Genomic DNA, 17,121 nt, shown 5'->3' on the forward strand with positions numbered 1-17,121 from the left:
CCTGAGTCCCCGTAAAACTGCTCTTGCGCTGTATTACTGGTACTTTTTAAAGGAAGCACGTTTAGTTTCCACTCAACATTAATGATAGCAAGACTTTGGTAATGTCCAATTAGACATTGAAAAATATGAACTCGTTGGTTTTGCACTGAGACGCCATTGCTCTCTTCTGGACATGGAGGGCCGGAGGGTAGTACTGATGACAAAAATTCATTTTATCATATTTCTAACTTTGGATTTTGAATCTGCGGCCCAAACAAAAATCTAAAACCGTACATGCTGAAAATCAAGTGAGATCTAAAAACCAACCGCTAAAAACAGAAATCAGTCTCAAATCTAACTACCAAAAACTGTGTGAAATGCAGAAACTGAAATCTATAGCTGTATGCCGAAACTGAAATCCAAAACCTAAATGTGTAAATAAAAACATTGTCCAAGGCGATAAAACAAAACCGAATCAAAGCTGAGGATGTTCTATAACTTCCACTTGGTCGGAGAAGAACACTGATTGCTTAGTTATCGCTCACAGAGTTTAAGAGACTTCAACAGAAAGAGTCGACGATAAAAACTTTATTACAGTAAGTCATATTTTAATAAGCTGTTATTATAATATTGGTAATACATTGCTCACCAATGGCAGAAGAATTGAAACGTATGCCATTAGGTGCTGTGTGATACAGCATGTCCATTGTTATCGGTGCAGAAAGCCGAATGTTAATCATAGAACCGGATTTTGGAACTTATGAACGAAAGTTACAATGCAAGTTAGGGTGTAATTACTAATAATTAATTAAATTTTAGCCTGATGGAATTCGGTTGAATAAAGCTTCCACTTGATTTCAAAGCTCCCACGTCAATGAGTGGACACATCGAAGGCCATATTTATCATCTAACTCAGATCCACTACGGTTAAGCAAAGGGGAGACCTGGTAACGTTGGATTGCGAATATGCACAAGGGCATGTAGCGTTGGACACAGATCTTTGTGTGAGATAAGGCCCTGCTAATAAAAAAAGTTTGTTAATCTGGAGTGAGGTATATTAATCACTACAAAACCGTCGCTAAATGGATCGTGTTTCTCAGTTTAGTTATTTTGACCATTCTCACCTTATGCTTTTTGACTGCAAATAAGATAACAGTTCTTCATCTGGCTCAATATAAATATGATTGAATTTTGGACAGCAGTTGGCTTTATCAACATACTAGTGATACTACAACATTGCTATGGAAAATTGACCTTTTTTAAGTTGAACAAAATATATGACACGACCAAAACACAGCAGCTCGGTCCGTCAATTCTTGTTTTTTATTGCAAGAAGTCAGTGTTTATTAGCGCAGTAGCCAGACGCGGTCAGTGACACAGTAATCAGTTTCACCAGACGTTTTTAGCAGCCCGGCGTTTTTTGGTGTTGGAAAAGTTAGCTTGTTGCATGAGTTCGGTTAGTTGAGGATCAGCGCAGAAAAACAACGAGAGAAAGTGTGGGTGGGGTGTGGAACGCGGGGAAAGCATACCCCTCCCTCATCTCTAGCCGTTTTTGCGCTGCTCCCCAAATAATTTAACCGAACCGTCTAGAATAGCTACTTATCTAAACTTGCTCAATCCAGTTACAGAAATATTAGCCAAGTTCATTAATGTACCTCAACACCATGTGCAGCTAAAGAGAAGAACATTTCTTTTTGTGCTTCGTGCTTGTTCACACAATGTATTTATTTCTATCAGTTGAACAAGGGGAATAAAGGAGAGACTTTATATTTGCTGAAGATTATTTACCCAGCTACACTAGCTTGAAGGTGAGTGAGTAGTTTCTGTCAGTCTATTGGATAGCGATAGATATAGCGCTATATGAATAAAGTATTAATTTTATTGTTATTATTATTATTTATATTATTATTATTATTATTGTTATTATTAAAGAGATTAAGCATGACGCTACGTCAAACAGCAAACGGCAAAAATGAAACTTTTGCCGTCTGTCTTCAGCTGTCTGTACAGGAGAGTGAAAATATTTGTATTTGCGGTGAATAGTAGGAGGCATTTTTCTATTTTTGTGTGCTTTATTTAAGGATTACAAGAAAAGAATAAAAAATCAGAGGTAATCTTTGCCGTTTGCCGTTTGACGTAACGTCATGCTTAATCTCTCTATTATTATTATTATTTTTAAAATTCAACAGAAAAGTTGCTTTCAAAGCAATATCGTAGAGAAAAAAATAAACACGTTATTTTATTTATTTTCCGTTGTTGGTCGGTCCGTTTTGCGAAAAACTGTGTCCTCGGTCTGATTACGGCCCGAGACCGCAAGGCGAGGGCCGTACTCAAAACCTGGGGCACAGATTTTCCCAATGCAGAACTCCCGGCCGGCAAATAACATATAAGTATCTCTACGTCATGTTCACGCGATATATCATTTCCATCTCAGAGAGAAGACGAAAGCAGATACTGCATTTGCTCAAGATTCATTACTCGTGAACACCAGCTTAAAGGTGAGTGAGTAGTCTCTCTTAGTTTAGCAACTGAGAAATGACTATTTATTGATTGAAGTTATGAAAACATGACCTAATGACTGACGTGTTGGACTGTGAATTGCAATTAATTAATGTGGCAGTTCAGTTATGCTTAAAAGAACTGATTGCGAACAGTCAAAATCTTATTACGAAATCTCCAAAACGAAAGTTACGAAGCTCGCCAAAAATTGATATCCTAAAATTTGTATCTTTTAATAATCCTGACGAGGAAAGGAAGGAAGCCATTCAGAACGGTCACGAAAAGACGTGAATCAAGTCAGAAACAGAAAGAAAATTAGCAACCGAAAGATAACACACGGCCTCTTCTGACAGTCAACAGCATTGAATCATTCAATATGTAAAGAATTGTAAGTCAAAGGAAATTTCTAGGATATCTTTTTTTATAAAGTCTGGAAAGTTTTATATTCCCTAACCCAAACATATCTTTTATTACCGGAGTTCACTCAGCTCGCAGTTATACTTTTAATCTCGCGTACTCTGAATAAATTCTGGATAAGTCTCCGTGGAGTGTCAGTTCTGTACAAAAAACCTGGAGCATCCGAGATTTGAACACGCTACACCCCAGGCTAGTCAATGTTTTTACCTCTGGCTACAAAATCGCTCATATTATAGGTTAAAATATCCCCGTCAACTTAAGCGTTAGGCGGAGAAATGTGAGATAAACCAAGCCGGATCAGGAAAATGATTCCGAGTAGGGCGCATGCGCGTGGGACCGAAATTGTTATAGTGCGGGATGCGGGCCAGTTGAAAATCCTAGTTTAATTTGGACGGTTCATAAATCAGTTTTGTTTCCATATCTGATTTTCAGCAAGACCTACTATTGGCGGTTTACCTAGAAACACCGACACTCAGTCAATGATTTCGCTGCCTGAAAAAAAATAATATAACAGCGAAAATAATTTCATGAATTTTGGTAATATTTGAACTTCTTGTTGAATAGCAGACTGATTAAGGATCCGCTTATTCACTGGATAACACTGCATGGTAGAGAATTATTAACATGAATGAGGCTTAGGCCTGAAAAGTTTAGGCCAGTGTTACAAATTATAGCAGGATTATAGTGGAGATATTTCTACCCTGCGGTGCAGAAAGCCGTCGGGGAAAATTCGGGACAATAATTCTTCCTGTAGTATATACAACATAGATTTCCTTAAGTTTTGGACCGCTTGGAAGATTGTCCTTTGCCTAGCCAAACTGGAAAATTAATTGATTTATTTTTACAAACAAATATTAATGAATATTAGTGAATATTAATGAATATTACTCACAGCAGCTAAAGACATGCATTTTTGCTGTTACACCAGTCAGTCAAATTGTTGTGTTAATATCGAACTGCAATTCTTGAACGTAACCCAACCTAGATCCTTTGAAAAGCTTAAAATCTAGCAATTACAGATGACCTGACTTATAACAATAACTGACTTTTTGCCAGTTTCGATATATTAAAATTCAGCCTAACCCAATAGACCTCAGCACGAGGCTCCGGGCCGATAAACCCCACAAACTCTGTATTCATTCCCATGCAGAGCCTCGTATTGAGGTCTATTGTTTTAGGCTGAATTTTAATATACCGAAATTAGTCTATTACCTAACTATTATTCCATTTTCTAGTATTTCGGCTACTAGTTAGCTTTTGAAATAAATCCTGCATCATCTGAAAATCTTACCGATCGCATAAGGAGCGTGCGAATGGCGAAAACAAAATACATCTCTACAGTGCAATACTGGCTCTTATCTATAGACAGGAGCTTTTCACTTGAAAATGCACTACTCGTAAAATTCACACGAGTTTTCCATTTCCTAACTTGTAGAAAACAATCTATTAGTGAGGATATCACGCCTTTGCATTGCGCGGCCACTCGGACAAACTTTGCCAAATGCTGGTGTAAAGATGGTGAGCGATAGAGATGTTAAAATCACGGAAGCCGACATAAAACCGTTCACTAATTAAGGAGCACGAGAATGCCAAAAATGCCAAAATGAAGAAAGAAACTTCATGTGGTTTAAAACTGTTCAAGGAGTTTCTTCAAAGTAAACCAAAGGAGAGATATTCAATATTTTCCGGCCGCCAAGCTGCAGTCCACATACGGTTTGTGCTTTCGATTCGCTTCTGCAGTTTTTGTCTATATATTAAAAGAAACATTACACGTGGGCACAAAGATATGAATTTTATGTTCCTGTGACAAAAGCAAATGAAAATTATTTTTCTTTTTGCCACTTGAAAATAAAATTCATATCCGTCTCGCTCTTAGAATAATATATGATAATGTATGCTGTTTGGTAAGCTGCTCCTTCGTACTGGTTGACTTTGCTGACGCAATAGCGTTTTGGTTTGTGCGTAGCCATGTGTTATGTTGTTCTGTTTCGTTCATCACTACGTAATACACGTGATACAGTTGTTTGATTAGCTATTCCTAAAGTCAGTGGTCTTGTAGTACTGTAAACGGATCCTTTAATCACTCGCCACCGTGTAATATCCTCTACACTATTTTGCGCGTTCTCTTCACCTAAAATGGTAAAAGTGGCATCATAGTGGAATAATATAAAATATGTGAAATTTCGTGTTTCTTGAAAAGACGAACCTTTTGCCAAAAGTTATAATTAATTATGAAATCTGGAAAATGAAAGTTCCAAGTTGGCTAAAAATGATACGCTAAAATTTAAGTCTTTTGGTACTAATGGGAAAAAAAGGACAATCTGAATTAAGCGTTCACGGTATTTACGAAAATATACAAATGCAGGAGCTCATTAGTAATGGGCTCCTGACAAATGCATACAGATCCCCCAGATGTCGAAAAACCGAATCTTAATGGCTGAAAGGAAGAAAGAAAGGAATTACCAACCTTGAGTTACTATATACCCTCTTCTAATTTTGAATAGTGTTAAAAAATTATACACCATCTCGAAGGGAATTTGGTCACTGTTTTCTTTTAGAAAGTTGGAAAGTTTATTGGTTACTCCGTAGCGACACAATTTCTACCATAAAAGGATCTTTTGCAGAACGGCGTTCTTGCGGAAAATCTGAAAGAAAACGTGTTTCACTTGCCATGCTTTCGACCAGTTACTCAGCTCACGGTGTTCAAGCACTCTGTATAAATTCTACGTTATTCTTCGTGGAATTAAGGTGGCTCGATCGGATGTTTCAGTAATGATACCGTTCAACTTTGAATGACTAGAACACCAGCGTTATTAATCAGAAACTCGAACGTTACTAGTGTGCTAGAGAAAGAGGAAAGTTTCAAATGACTTACGTTTTACCATGATCTGAGGTACCATGCCAACGGTATGACGTCATATCCTATTTTACATGAGACCGAAGAATTTATCATTAAGAGATAATTTTGGATATAAGACGTCAGGATTTACGACCTGACATAGTTGTCTAAACGATGGCAAAATTTTAAAAACATTTATGACAGAGTTTTTGGAAAAACTGCGGGTGGAGTTTCAAGGTGTCAAAATACATCAAACACAAATTTGTTTTAAGTTTTATGGCGAACTATATGGCTACAAGACTTGAATAAAAGGCAACTCGGCCTTAATTGAGTCTCACAAGATCCAATTGCCTCGAGTGAACATCCCAGACAAATCACCGTGACTGATTTTTAGAACCATTGGCTGGATATCAACTGGTGTGGTCGACCCTAGAATTGCTAAATAGGGCGGGACTTGAAAAATAAAAGTCGACCAATATTTTGTTAAACTTGGCTTTTGATGAGGTCAATCAACATTCAAGGTAATCCCTGGGGCTTTAAATTTTTTGAAACATTGAAAGACCGCTAATTTCAACCCTCGACTTAGGAAAATGTACATTGGGCTAATTTTCACTCATGTTGTTTGTTGTCTGGGCCACCTGTTTTTGTCTCGAATCACGATGCCACTGTACAGTTCTTTATAATATGAACTCATAGAGCGCGTGATGGCTTTTCGACGACTTTCCATAGGCCAGCTAAAATCTAGGTGGCGAGATAACAAGATTGCCAGGCTTTCAGGTGACAAAAGTTTAAGGCTCTTACTCCTAATTGTAACGATATGAGAAAGTAAGATTCTTAGGTAAGGTTGTAAAGTTGCAAGGAAAACCAGTAAGGCTGCCTGCTGTAATGATTTTCAGCCGCTATAAATACGCAAGGCTGTAATGTGTGGCTGTGAAGTACACGGCTATAATTTTATAAATCTGTAACGTTAGAAGCTGTAACGTGAAATGCTTTAACTATGCAAGAATGCCAGGCTGAATAACTGATAACCTGTCAGGGCTCTAACATTGATATACTGTATATATGAGGGACTGTATGCACTGCTGCAAGGCTTTCCTATATTAAAGGTACAAGATCTCAAAAGTGCATACTAAGCTAGTTGTTCAATTTTTGACTTTAAATCGTACAGAAATGGAAGCAAGAACAACCGATGCAATAAATCACCAACTGCGACATCTTAGCATTGCTAAAGAGATGAGGGACAGCGCTGCAGAAGGACGTGCCTATAACAATCTTGGAATTGCTTATCGCAGCATCAGTGATTTCAAACAAGCCATAGAGTACCACATGCTCCATCTTACCATTGCCAAAGAAGTGGGAGACAGGGCTGGAGAAGGACGTGCCTACAGCAATCTTGGCAATGCTTATCAAAGTCTCGGTGATTTCAAACAAGCCATAGAGTACCACGTGCTCCATCTTACCATTGCCAAAGAAGTGGGAGACAGGGCTGGAGAAGGACGTGCCTACAGCAATCTTGGCAATGCTTATGACAGTCTCGGTGATTTCAAACAAGCCATAGAGTACCACATGCTCGATCTTACCATTGCCAAAGAAGTGGGAGACAGGGCTGGAGAAGGACGTGCCTACGGCAATCTTGGCAATGCTTATCAAAGTCTCGGTGATTTCAAACAAGCCATAGAGTACCACATGCTCGATCTTACCATTGCCAAAGAAGTGGGAGACAGGGCTGGAGAAGGAGTTGCCTACGGCAATCTTGGCAATGCTTATCAAAGTCTTGGTGATTTCAAACAAGCCATAGAGTACCACATGCTCCATCTTACCATTGCCAAAGAAGTGGGAGACAGGGCTGGAGAAGGAGTTGCCTACGGCAATCTTGGCAATGCTTATCAAAGTCTTGGTGATTTCAAACAAGCCATAGAGTACCACATGCTCCATCTTACCATTGCCAAAGAAGTGGGAGACAGGGCTGGAGAAGGACGTGCCTACGGCAATCTTGGCAATGCTTATCAAAGTCTCGGTGATTTCAAACAAGCCATAGAGTACCACATGCTCCATCTTACCATTGCCAAAGAAGTGGGAGACAGGGCTGGAAAAGGACGTGCCTACGGCAATCTTGGCAATGCTTATGACAGTCGCGGTGATTTCAAACAAGCCATAGAGTACCACATGCTCGATCTTACCATTGCCAAAGAAGTGGGAGACAGGGCTGGAGAAGGACGTGCCTACGGCAATCTTGGCAATGCTTATCAAAGTCTCGGTGATTTCAAACAAGCCATAGAGTACCACATGCTCCATCTTACCATTGCCAAAGAAGTGGGAGACAGGGCTGGAGAAGGAGGTGCCTACGGCAATCTTGGCAATACTTATCAAAGTCTCGGTGATTTCAAACAAGCCATAGAGTACCACATGCTCCATCTTACCATTGCCAAAGAAGTGGGAGACAGGGCTGGAGAAGGACGTGCCTACTGCGGTCTTGGCAATGCTCATGACAGTCTCGGTGATTTCAAACAAGCCATAGAGTACCACATGCTCCATCTTACCATTGCCAAAGAAGTGAGAGACAGGGCTGGAGAAGGACGTGCCTACGGCAATCTTGGCAATGCTTATCAAAGTCTTGGTGATTTCAAACAAGCCATAGAGTACCACATGCTCCATCTTACCATTGCCAAAGAAGTGGGAGACAGGGCTGGAGAAGGAGGTGCCTACGGCAATCTTGGCAATGCTTATCGCCATCTCGGTGATTTCAAACAAGCCATAGAGTACCACATGCTCGATCTTACCATTGCCAAAGAAGTGGGAGACGGGGCTGGGGAAGGACGTGCCTACGGCAATCTTGGCAATGCTTATCAAAGTCTCGGTGATTTCAAACAAGCCATAGAGTACCACATGCTCCATCTTACCATTGCCAAAGAAGTGGGAGACAGGGCTGGAGAAGGACGTGCCTACGGCAATCTTGGCAATGCTTATCAAAGTCTCGGTGATTTCAAACAAGCCATAGAGTACCACATGCTCCATCTTACCATTGCCAAAGAAGTGGGAGACAGGGCTGGAGAAGGAGTTGCCTACGGCAATCTTGGCAATGCTTATCAAAGTCTCGGTGATTTCAAACAAGCCATAGAGTACCACATGCTCGATCTTACCATTGCCAAAGAAGTGGGAGACAGGGCTGGAGAAGGACGTGCCTACTGTAACCTCGCCAGTACTTACGAAAGTCTCCGTAATTTCAGAAAAGCTACGGAGTATTGTATGCAATTTCTTCACTTCTCAAAAGAAGCTGGAAACAAGCATTTAGAAGGAACTGCATACGACATTCTTGGCTCAATTCGCTTAGGTCTCGGTGATTTGAAAGGAAGCGTAGATTACTGCCTTCAATCTCTGAGTATCGCTGAAGAAGTAGGTGACAAGATTGGAGAGGGATGTTCGTGTTGTAAACTTGGTACTGCTTATCGACGAATGGGTAGTATAAAGCTTGGTGTAGAATACCACAAGCGGCATCTTAACATTGCTAAGGAAGTTGGAGACAGATGCGGAGAGGCATGTGCGTGTTACAAGTTCGGTTGTGACTATGATCTTTCAAGTTCTTTGCACGAGGCTCTGGATTTTTATCGTTCCAGTGTAAAGGTTTATGACAATGTGAGACATCTTCAAGTCGAAGATAATTTCAAATTGAGCTTCCGCGATACGCACCAAGATGCGTACACCGCCCTGTACACAGCTCTGCTGAGGCTTTCGAAGATTGATGAGGCTTTGTGTGCCGCGGAGCAAGGAAGAGCACAGGCCTTACTAGATCTTATGAAGTTACGCTTTGGCCTGGAATCACCACCTTCGGAGATTCCTGATGCTAGAGAAGTTATTTCAGGCGTGATGAGCTGCTTGTCTACTAAAACGGTTTTTGTGTCACTTGAACACAACACGATCAGTCTATGGGCGCTCTCTAAAGGAAACAATGTTCAGTTTAGACAAACGCTTGTACAAAATAAAAATGCAGTTCGCTTTGTAGAGCGGTTAAGGAAAGATTGTCTGAAAGAAAATCACATTGGTGGCCGTTGTGTGAATAAGCTGAGAGTGGAATTGCCACCCCGCAGTGAATCTGATGAAATGGGACAGTCAGCGCGTTGTACAAATAGTTCTTTGAGCCTTTTGTACAGTTGCATTTTTGGACCCATTGAGAGTGTGCTAGATGGTGATGAAGTGCTCATTGTCCCCGATGGTCCACTGTGGCTTGCTCCGTTTGCTGCTTTTGTGGATAAAGCTGGAAGGTACCTAAGTGAATCCACCAGGATCCGTTTAATTCCCTCGCTGACAAGTTTAAAGCTCCTCGAAGACCTTGGTGAATGCTACCACAGTACGACTGGGGCGTTGCTCGTGGGAGATCCATGTTTGGAGCAAGTTACAAACATCTTTGGTAAACCCATTTTACCACAGCTACCACACGCCATAGAAGAGGTAAAGATGGTTGGCGAGATTCTAAACACTACGCCTCTAACGGGAAGGGAAGCAACTAAGGAGGAGGTGCTAAAAAGAATCACTTCTGTTGCTTTGGTAAGTAAATGAGTGAGTGAGAGAGTGAGTAATTGAGTAAAGTCTTTAGTGAAAGAGGGTTTACACTAAGTAGCCAAAGTTAATAAATTTGTGGCCCTCTACAATACTCATAATACAATTCTCAATTACATTAAGCAGAAAATACCATACAATAAATATACAAGATATACCCACATATCAGCCGAAATCTCAACTTATTATTACAGTAAAAAAATGTATTAAGCGGACACCCTCTATTGGGCGGACAGCAGCGCAAGTCCCATTTTTCTCCCGCCAGATTTACCCTGAATAAACACCTGTATTCAATGGACACCTCTATTAAGCGGTCGTGGACACCTAAAACTTAACTTTCATGGTCATTTCTCTTGTTAAAAACTTTTTTTAAACGGACCATGGAAAAAGAATACATGTTACTTGTCCACGAATAAATAGATCGGCCATTTAACTTTGCCAACAGAAGAACTGTTAGATCTAAAACAAAGGAAATGCTGTCTCTCATCTGTTTCAACAAAGAGTGATCAAATTAGTACTACGTACGTGACCACACCGACAAAACATTTATGTGGCAAACAGGAAATTCGTATTTGTACCTAAAGTCTGTAAAACTAATGACCTAATAAATCCTTCATTCATCAAATGATCACATACAGTTACTTGTCATTGTTTATGGAAATACGGTACCATAGAAGTCCGAAAGTAACGGCACCCGTTGCTTTCGGATTTACCGGGGAAAAGGGCCGCTACTTTCGGGTAACCGTTACTTTCCGATGGTTAAAAAACGTTTGTATGTTTTAGACAAAGCGGACGCATAACATGAAATTAAAAGTTCCGTTTATGTATGTTACTAAATTTACCCATATAAACAAAGTAGACTGTATAACGAAAACGGCCCTCAATAATGGTATTGTAGGGCAAAAGTACAATGGTCGCATCTATATCATAATGTCGTACTGTATCATTTGTGACCCTGCTACCAAACAAGAACAGCTTATAATCAGAGTTTCAAGATAGATTCGGATGAATTCGATATAAAACCACAAATTAATAACTCTTTAAGTTGTTCAGCCTTGCATTCAGGCGGATCCATTGGTATTGCGCATGAGATCAGAGTTTCTCTTCCAGTGACTTCTTTAAAGGGCCGCTACTTTCAGGTGCGCCGTTACTTTTAGGGTTCAATAGGAAGGTAAAAAAATAACGTTACTTTCGGGGAGCCGTTATTTTTGGGGGCCGTTACTTTAGGAATTCTACGGTAGGTAAAGTCTGCGTACGAGCCAGTGGCCCACCAGGCCCGAGCTTATCCCGGTTTCCGTAGCATGAAGCGACTAGGAGTATTTCTACTCCCCCCCTGGATGGAATGCTAGTCCATCGCAGGGTTACCCCCGGCATTAAGTTCGCCTTTACCCATTTATACATCTGGGTGGAGAGAGGCACTATGAGAGTAAAGTGCCTTGCCCAAGAACACAACACAATGTCCCCCGCCAGGGCTCGAACCCGGATCGCTCGATCTGGAGACGAGCTCACTAACCATGAGGCCACCGCGCCTCCCTTTTTTTTACTTTAGAAATTTTACGGTATTCCAAAGTTATTGTACGTTTAGGGCAATGGTATTTGACCCTTTCAGTATTAATATATTAATATCACCCTTTTAAGACGAATGCTTAAGGAACCTGTCTTCAGCGGACTCACTGTATTAAGCGGACACTAGCAAGGGTCCCCAAAGTGTCTGCTCAATACGGGTTTGACTGTAGTATAAATAACGAAATGACATTGTTTATTTGAAATAGTTGAGCGAGTCCCTTTGTCTTAAAAAGGGTGGTAAACTGTTCCACGTTGTACATGTCCCGGTGGAAACCTCAGACTGGCGATTAAATATCGGGGCAATGAAATTAACATTAGAATACCAAGTCTGTCTAGAGTGAACATGCTGTTTAACGTAAGTAAATCGTTAAATTACATGGGCACTTCAACTCTCCATCACCTCGTAGTCGCTTATAAGCAATGATAGACTTAGATATCAAAGTGTCTTTATAGAATGACAACCATTTCAGGTCCACATCGCAGCACATGGCAATAGCGAACATGGTGAAATTGCTTTAGCTCCAAATTCAACACAGAAGTATATCAGTCCAGCGGAGTACGAGAAGCATCACATGCTGAAAATAGCCGACGTGCAAGCTGTTCAGGTACGAGCAAGGCTTGTTGTTCTTAGCTGTTGCCATAGTGGCCAAGGAGAGATCAAAGCTGAGGGTGTGGTCGGTATCGCTCGGGCTTTCCTGGGTGCTGGAGCTCGTTCTGTTCTAGCGTCTCTCTGGGCAATAGATGACGAGGCCACTATGATGTTTATGAAAATCTTCTACCGACACCTGAGTAAAGGGAGAAGCGCCAGCGTCTCTTAACCGAGCTATGAAATTTCTTCGAGAGTCTACAAAGTTTAGTGCGGTGAAGTATTGGGCCCCTTTTGTACTAATTGGCGATGACGTTACACTGGATTTAGGAGCACTGTAAGTGAAAACATTTGAACGTTTAAGCACTCTTAACCCCATTTATTAGAAACATGCATTTTTTTCTTTATTCGAAACTAGAATGCGAATGCCTTGATTTAATAACACATAACGTCCTTCAAGTTGGACGTTCTGAACATTTCGGTTTACATGTTTACTAATACATTGCTGATCTAGTTGTTAGATGGATGTACATGTGTAAGTGACCATACCGCACATAAACAATGCGGTGATTACTCTTTTTCTTTGGCCATCGTAGCTTAATAACAAATAACACGCGCGCAAACTGCGGTGATAAACATGGCATTAAAACGCATGTTGAAAAACAAAGTTCATTTACTCGACGTTTCGTATGTTTCAACATACATCTTCAGAAGTGACCGTTAGGAATAGAAGTAACACCTAAATTTCAATTTAAAATAAGTAACTAATTAACAATAACAATGACAGAAGCTGAGAAAAATTTGCATATAAACAATGCAAACTAATAAAGATAAAGCTTTTCGCTACTTACATTATCATTTAGGGCGGGTCTTAATTCCGTTATTAGCAGAGTCTCTTTTATCTTGCAATGTGTATCTGTTCGACCTTTTGCTAATATATCAAAGTGGTTCCATTTGAAGTTGTGACCAGTCGACGTGACGTGGTCTGCAATAGCAGAAGCATGACAGCTACTCGAGATCGATTTAAACTGTTCAGTTTTTCTGTCATGCAATCTACGTTTTGTTTTTCCAATGTAGAAATCCTGGTAGTCCCAACAACTAGCCTTATACACAACTTTTGACAGTTGGGAACGGTTGATCCTATCTTTGTAGGGAAATAAAGACTTAATGCGATAAGCGCTTTGCAAAATAACCCTAAGATTAATGCAGCCATAAAACTTATTAATACAGGTCTTCAGTTGTTTGGTAACAATTTTGCTTTGTACCCCTAAATAAGGTAGAACTAAGATTATTTCCCTTTTAGGGACTGTGGTGGTTGGATTCATCGGTTTGCGTTGCTGCCTGTTCAGAACATCATTAATGTTGTAATTGATAACACCCGCAGGGTATCCATTTTGTAACAACAACTTCCTCAGTTCATTCAAACAAGAGCGCAAAAGAGAAGGTGACGAACAGATGCGGAAACAACGAAAAGTGAGAGTTCGGATGAGGTTTACTTTGTATTTCCTAGGTGTGAAGGAGTCCCATTTTGTGTACAGGCCAGTAAAGGTCTTCTTTCGGTAAATAGATGTTGAGAAAGTATGACTGTGGCGTTTGATGAGAATGTCCAGGAAAGGGATTCGCAAACTGAAGAAGGATAAAATCATTGATGATACCATCCTCCATAAGATACTACCATGTGGTTCTACCCCTGGTGTCCTCTATGGCCTTCCTAAGGTTCATAAACTTGGTTGCCCTTTTCGCCCGATTGTTTCCTCAATTAACACTTACAACTACAATTTGGCATCATATTTTGTGCGCATACTTCAACCCATCTCCACGAATGAATTCACTACCAAGGACTCTTTTAGTTTTGTGGACGGGGCCAAGACGTATAACCATAACAATGAAATGATGTGCTCGTTTGACGTTAGTTCATTGTTTACAAACGTTCCACTTGATGAGACAATACAAATTTGTCTTGACAAATTGTATGCCCTCCCCGATCCACCAACACTGCCCCGCTCAGTCTTGAAAGTTCTGTTGGAGTTTGCCGCAAAGAAGAGTCATTTCATATTTGATGGCCAATACTATGACCAAATTGATGGTGTGGCTATGGGCCATTCTCCTTTAGGTCCTGTCAGTTGGCCAATATCTTTATGTGCCATTTTGAAGAAAAATGGGTTCGTAATAACAACGCTCGCCCTTCCATTTGGTTTCGATACGTTGACGATACTTTCACCTTGTTCGACAGCAAAAACACAGCAATTCAGTTTCTACACTACCTCAATAACTGTCGCGCAAATATTACATTCACCGTTGAATTTGAAGATAACAGTACAATCTCTTTCCTGGACATTCTCATCAAACGCCACAGTCATACTTTCTCAACATCTATTTACCGAAAGAAGACCTTTACTGGCCTGTACACAAAATGGGACTCCTTCACACCTAGGAAATACAAAGTAAACCTCATCCGAACTCTCACTTTTCGTTGTTTCCGCATCTGTTCGTCACCTTCTCTTCTGCGCTCTTGATTGAATGAACTGAGGAAGTTGTTGTTACAAAATGGATACCCTGCGGGTGTTATCAATTACAACATTAATGATGTTCTGAACAGGCAGCAACGCAAACCGATGAATCCAACCACCACAGTCCCTAAAAGGGAAATAATCTTAGTTCTACCTTATTTAGGGGTACAAAGCAAAATTGTTACCAAACAACTGAAGACCTGTATTAATAAGTTTTATGGCTGCATTAATCTTAGGGTTATTTTGCAAAGCGCTTATCGCATTAAGTCTTTATTTCCCTACAAAGATAGGATCAACCGTTCCCAACTGTCAAAAGTTGTGTATAAGGCTAGTTGTTGGGACTACCAGGATTTCTACATTGGAAAAACAAAACGTAGATTGCATGACAGAAAAACTGAACAGTTTAAATCGATCTCGAGTAGCTGTCATGCTTCTGCTATTGCAGACCACGTCACGTCAACTGGTCACAACTTCAAATGGGACCACTTTGATATATTAGCAAAAGGTCGAACAGATACACATTGTAAGATAAAAGAGACTCTGCTAATAACGGAATTAAGACCCGCCCTAAATGATAATGTAAGTAGCGAAAAGCTTTATCTTTATTAGTTTGCATTGTTTATATGCAAATTTTTCTCAGCTTCTGTCATTGTTATTGTTAATTAGTTACTTATTTTAAATTGAAATTTAGGTGTTACTTCTATTCCTAACGGTCACTTCTGAAGATGTATGTTGAAACATACAAAACGTCAAGTAAACGAACTTTGTTTTTTAACACGCGTTTTAATGCCATGTTTATCACCGCAGTTTGCGTGTTATTTCTTATGTGTAAGTGAGGTGAGGTACGCAGATTTTCATAAGAGAGAACAAACTTGCTTTGAGGCTCTCTTTTTCAAGCCGTTTCTCTCTTTTTCAATCCGTTTCTCTCTTTTTCAACCCGTTTCTCTCTTTTTCAACCCGTTTTTCTCTCAAGCACACCGTTTGATGTAATTATGACTCGAAATATGTTGTATATAAGCCTTGACTTTATTTCCGAAAGTCAACAGATTCAGCATATAAAGAGAGGATGTACTTGCTAAGCTTACGCAATTATGGATTTCAAAATATTGGCTTAGTTACTTTGAAAAATGGCAAATTGTAGGAAATGAGTTTCAGTTCTATTCAGAGCTATCTTTACACTTTTTAAACTGAGCCATTTCAGAGTTGCTCCTACCTCTGTTTCAACACGAATCTTGGTGCACAACCTTTCATATTGAAATGAGTTTTTTTTGCCAGTAGATCGTCTTGCAGATTCCATTTCCATTTGAAAGGTTGTGCATCACGGTGACTCGAAATACTCCTTTTGAGCTAAAATTGTGCAAGGTCTGAATTTAAATTGAATGTAAAACACTCCCACTCACTCATTCGTTTTTATGTTTACAGACGATAAATCCGAGCAGTACAGGGGAAGTATTGAAGAAGCACACTCAGGAATAAACACTGCCTTCAAACATGCATGTATTTCTGCCTTCAGTAATTCTTATTAATCCTTTGGACCGTACTTCTTATATTTAATTTCTAGTGAAACATTAATCTTTATTTTACACCAACTGGTGCTTCGTTTCCAAGAAAAATTTAATTTTACGAGATTAGAATAGTTTCAGGATGCGCGAGAGTGCTGTAAGCAGAAGAAAACACTACAAGTTTCTTTTTTAATCAAGTATACTAGAAAAACTATATGCATTATAATTAAGTGAGCTTTGGCTTAATAGACGTTTTTAAAAAGTGAATTATTCTTTACCAATTAACAGCTGAAACAAATGAACCGCATTATGGGTTTTTTCAATTTTGTTTCTTCGATACAAAATTCTTGTCTATAAGCCGTATTCTACCCGTAGTAGAGCAGAAATGACACGAGGGATTTGAAATGTTTTTGACCTAAATGAACTTAAATTGCCATGAAGGAATGGATACAAAACATTTTTGCTCGCCTTATCGGCGTTTCAGTGAAGTGATCATACCTTGAAGGACTGTTTTACCCAATTTGCTTTCTTTCTTCAATTTTCGGATTTTACATGAGAGAGGTTTTGTCCCCTAGTTTTAGAGATTTCTTCACAGATAATATTTTAATAATATTTTAACTGTCGTCTTGCTTGAACCAATTTAACTAAACCACATGTCAAGTGAAATTG

The 17,121-nt window shown here is 39.8% G+C and overlaps 1 pseudogene; it reads left to right on the forward strand.

The window, feature by feature from the left end:
* The window catches only part of LOC149110021 (uncharacterized), a 57,274-nt pseudogene extending 44,493 nt beyond the window's left edge, over positions 1-12,781 (forward strand).
* Positions 12,782-17,121: the final 4,340 nt, after the last annotated feature.

This window comes from Orbicella faveolata, unplaced genomic scaffold (assembly GCF_042242905.1).
Source record: "Orbicella faveolata isolate gen_17 unplaced genomic scaffold, um_ofav_v1 contig_24, whole genome shotgun sequence".
Taxonomy (NCBI): Eukaryota; Metazoa; Cnidaria; class Anthozoa; order Scleractinia; family Merulinidae; genus Orbicella; species Orbicella faveolata.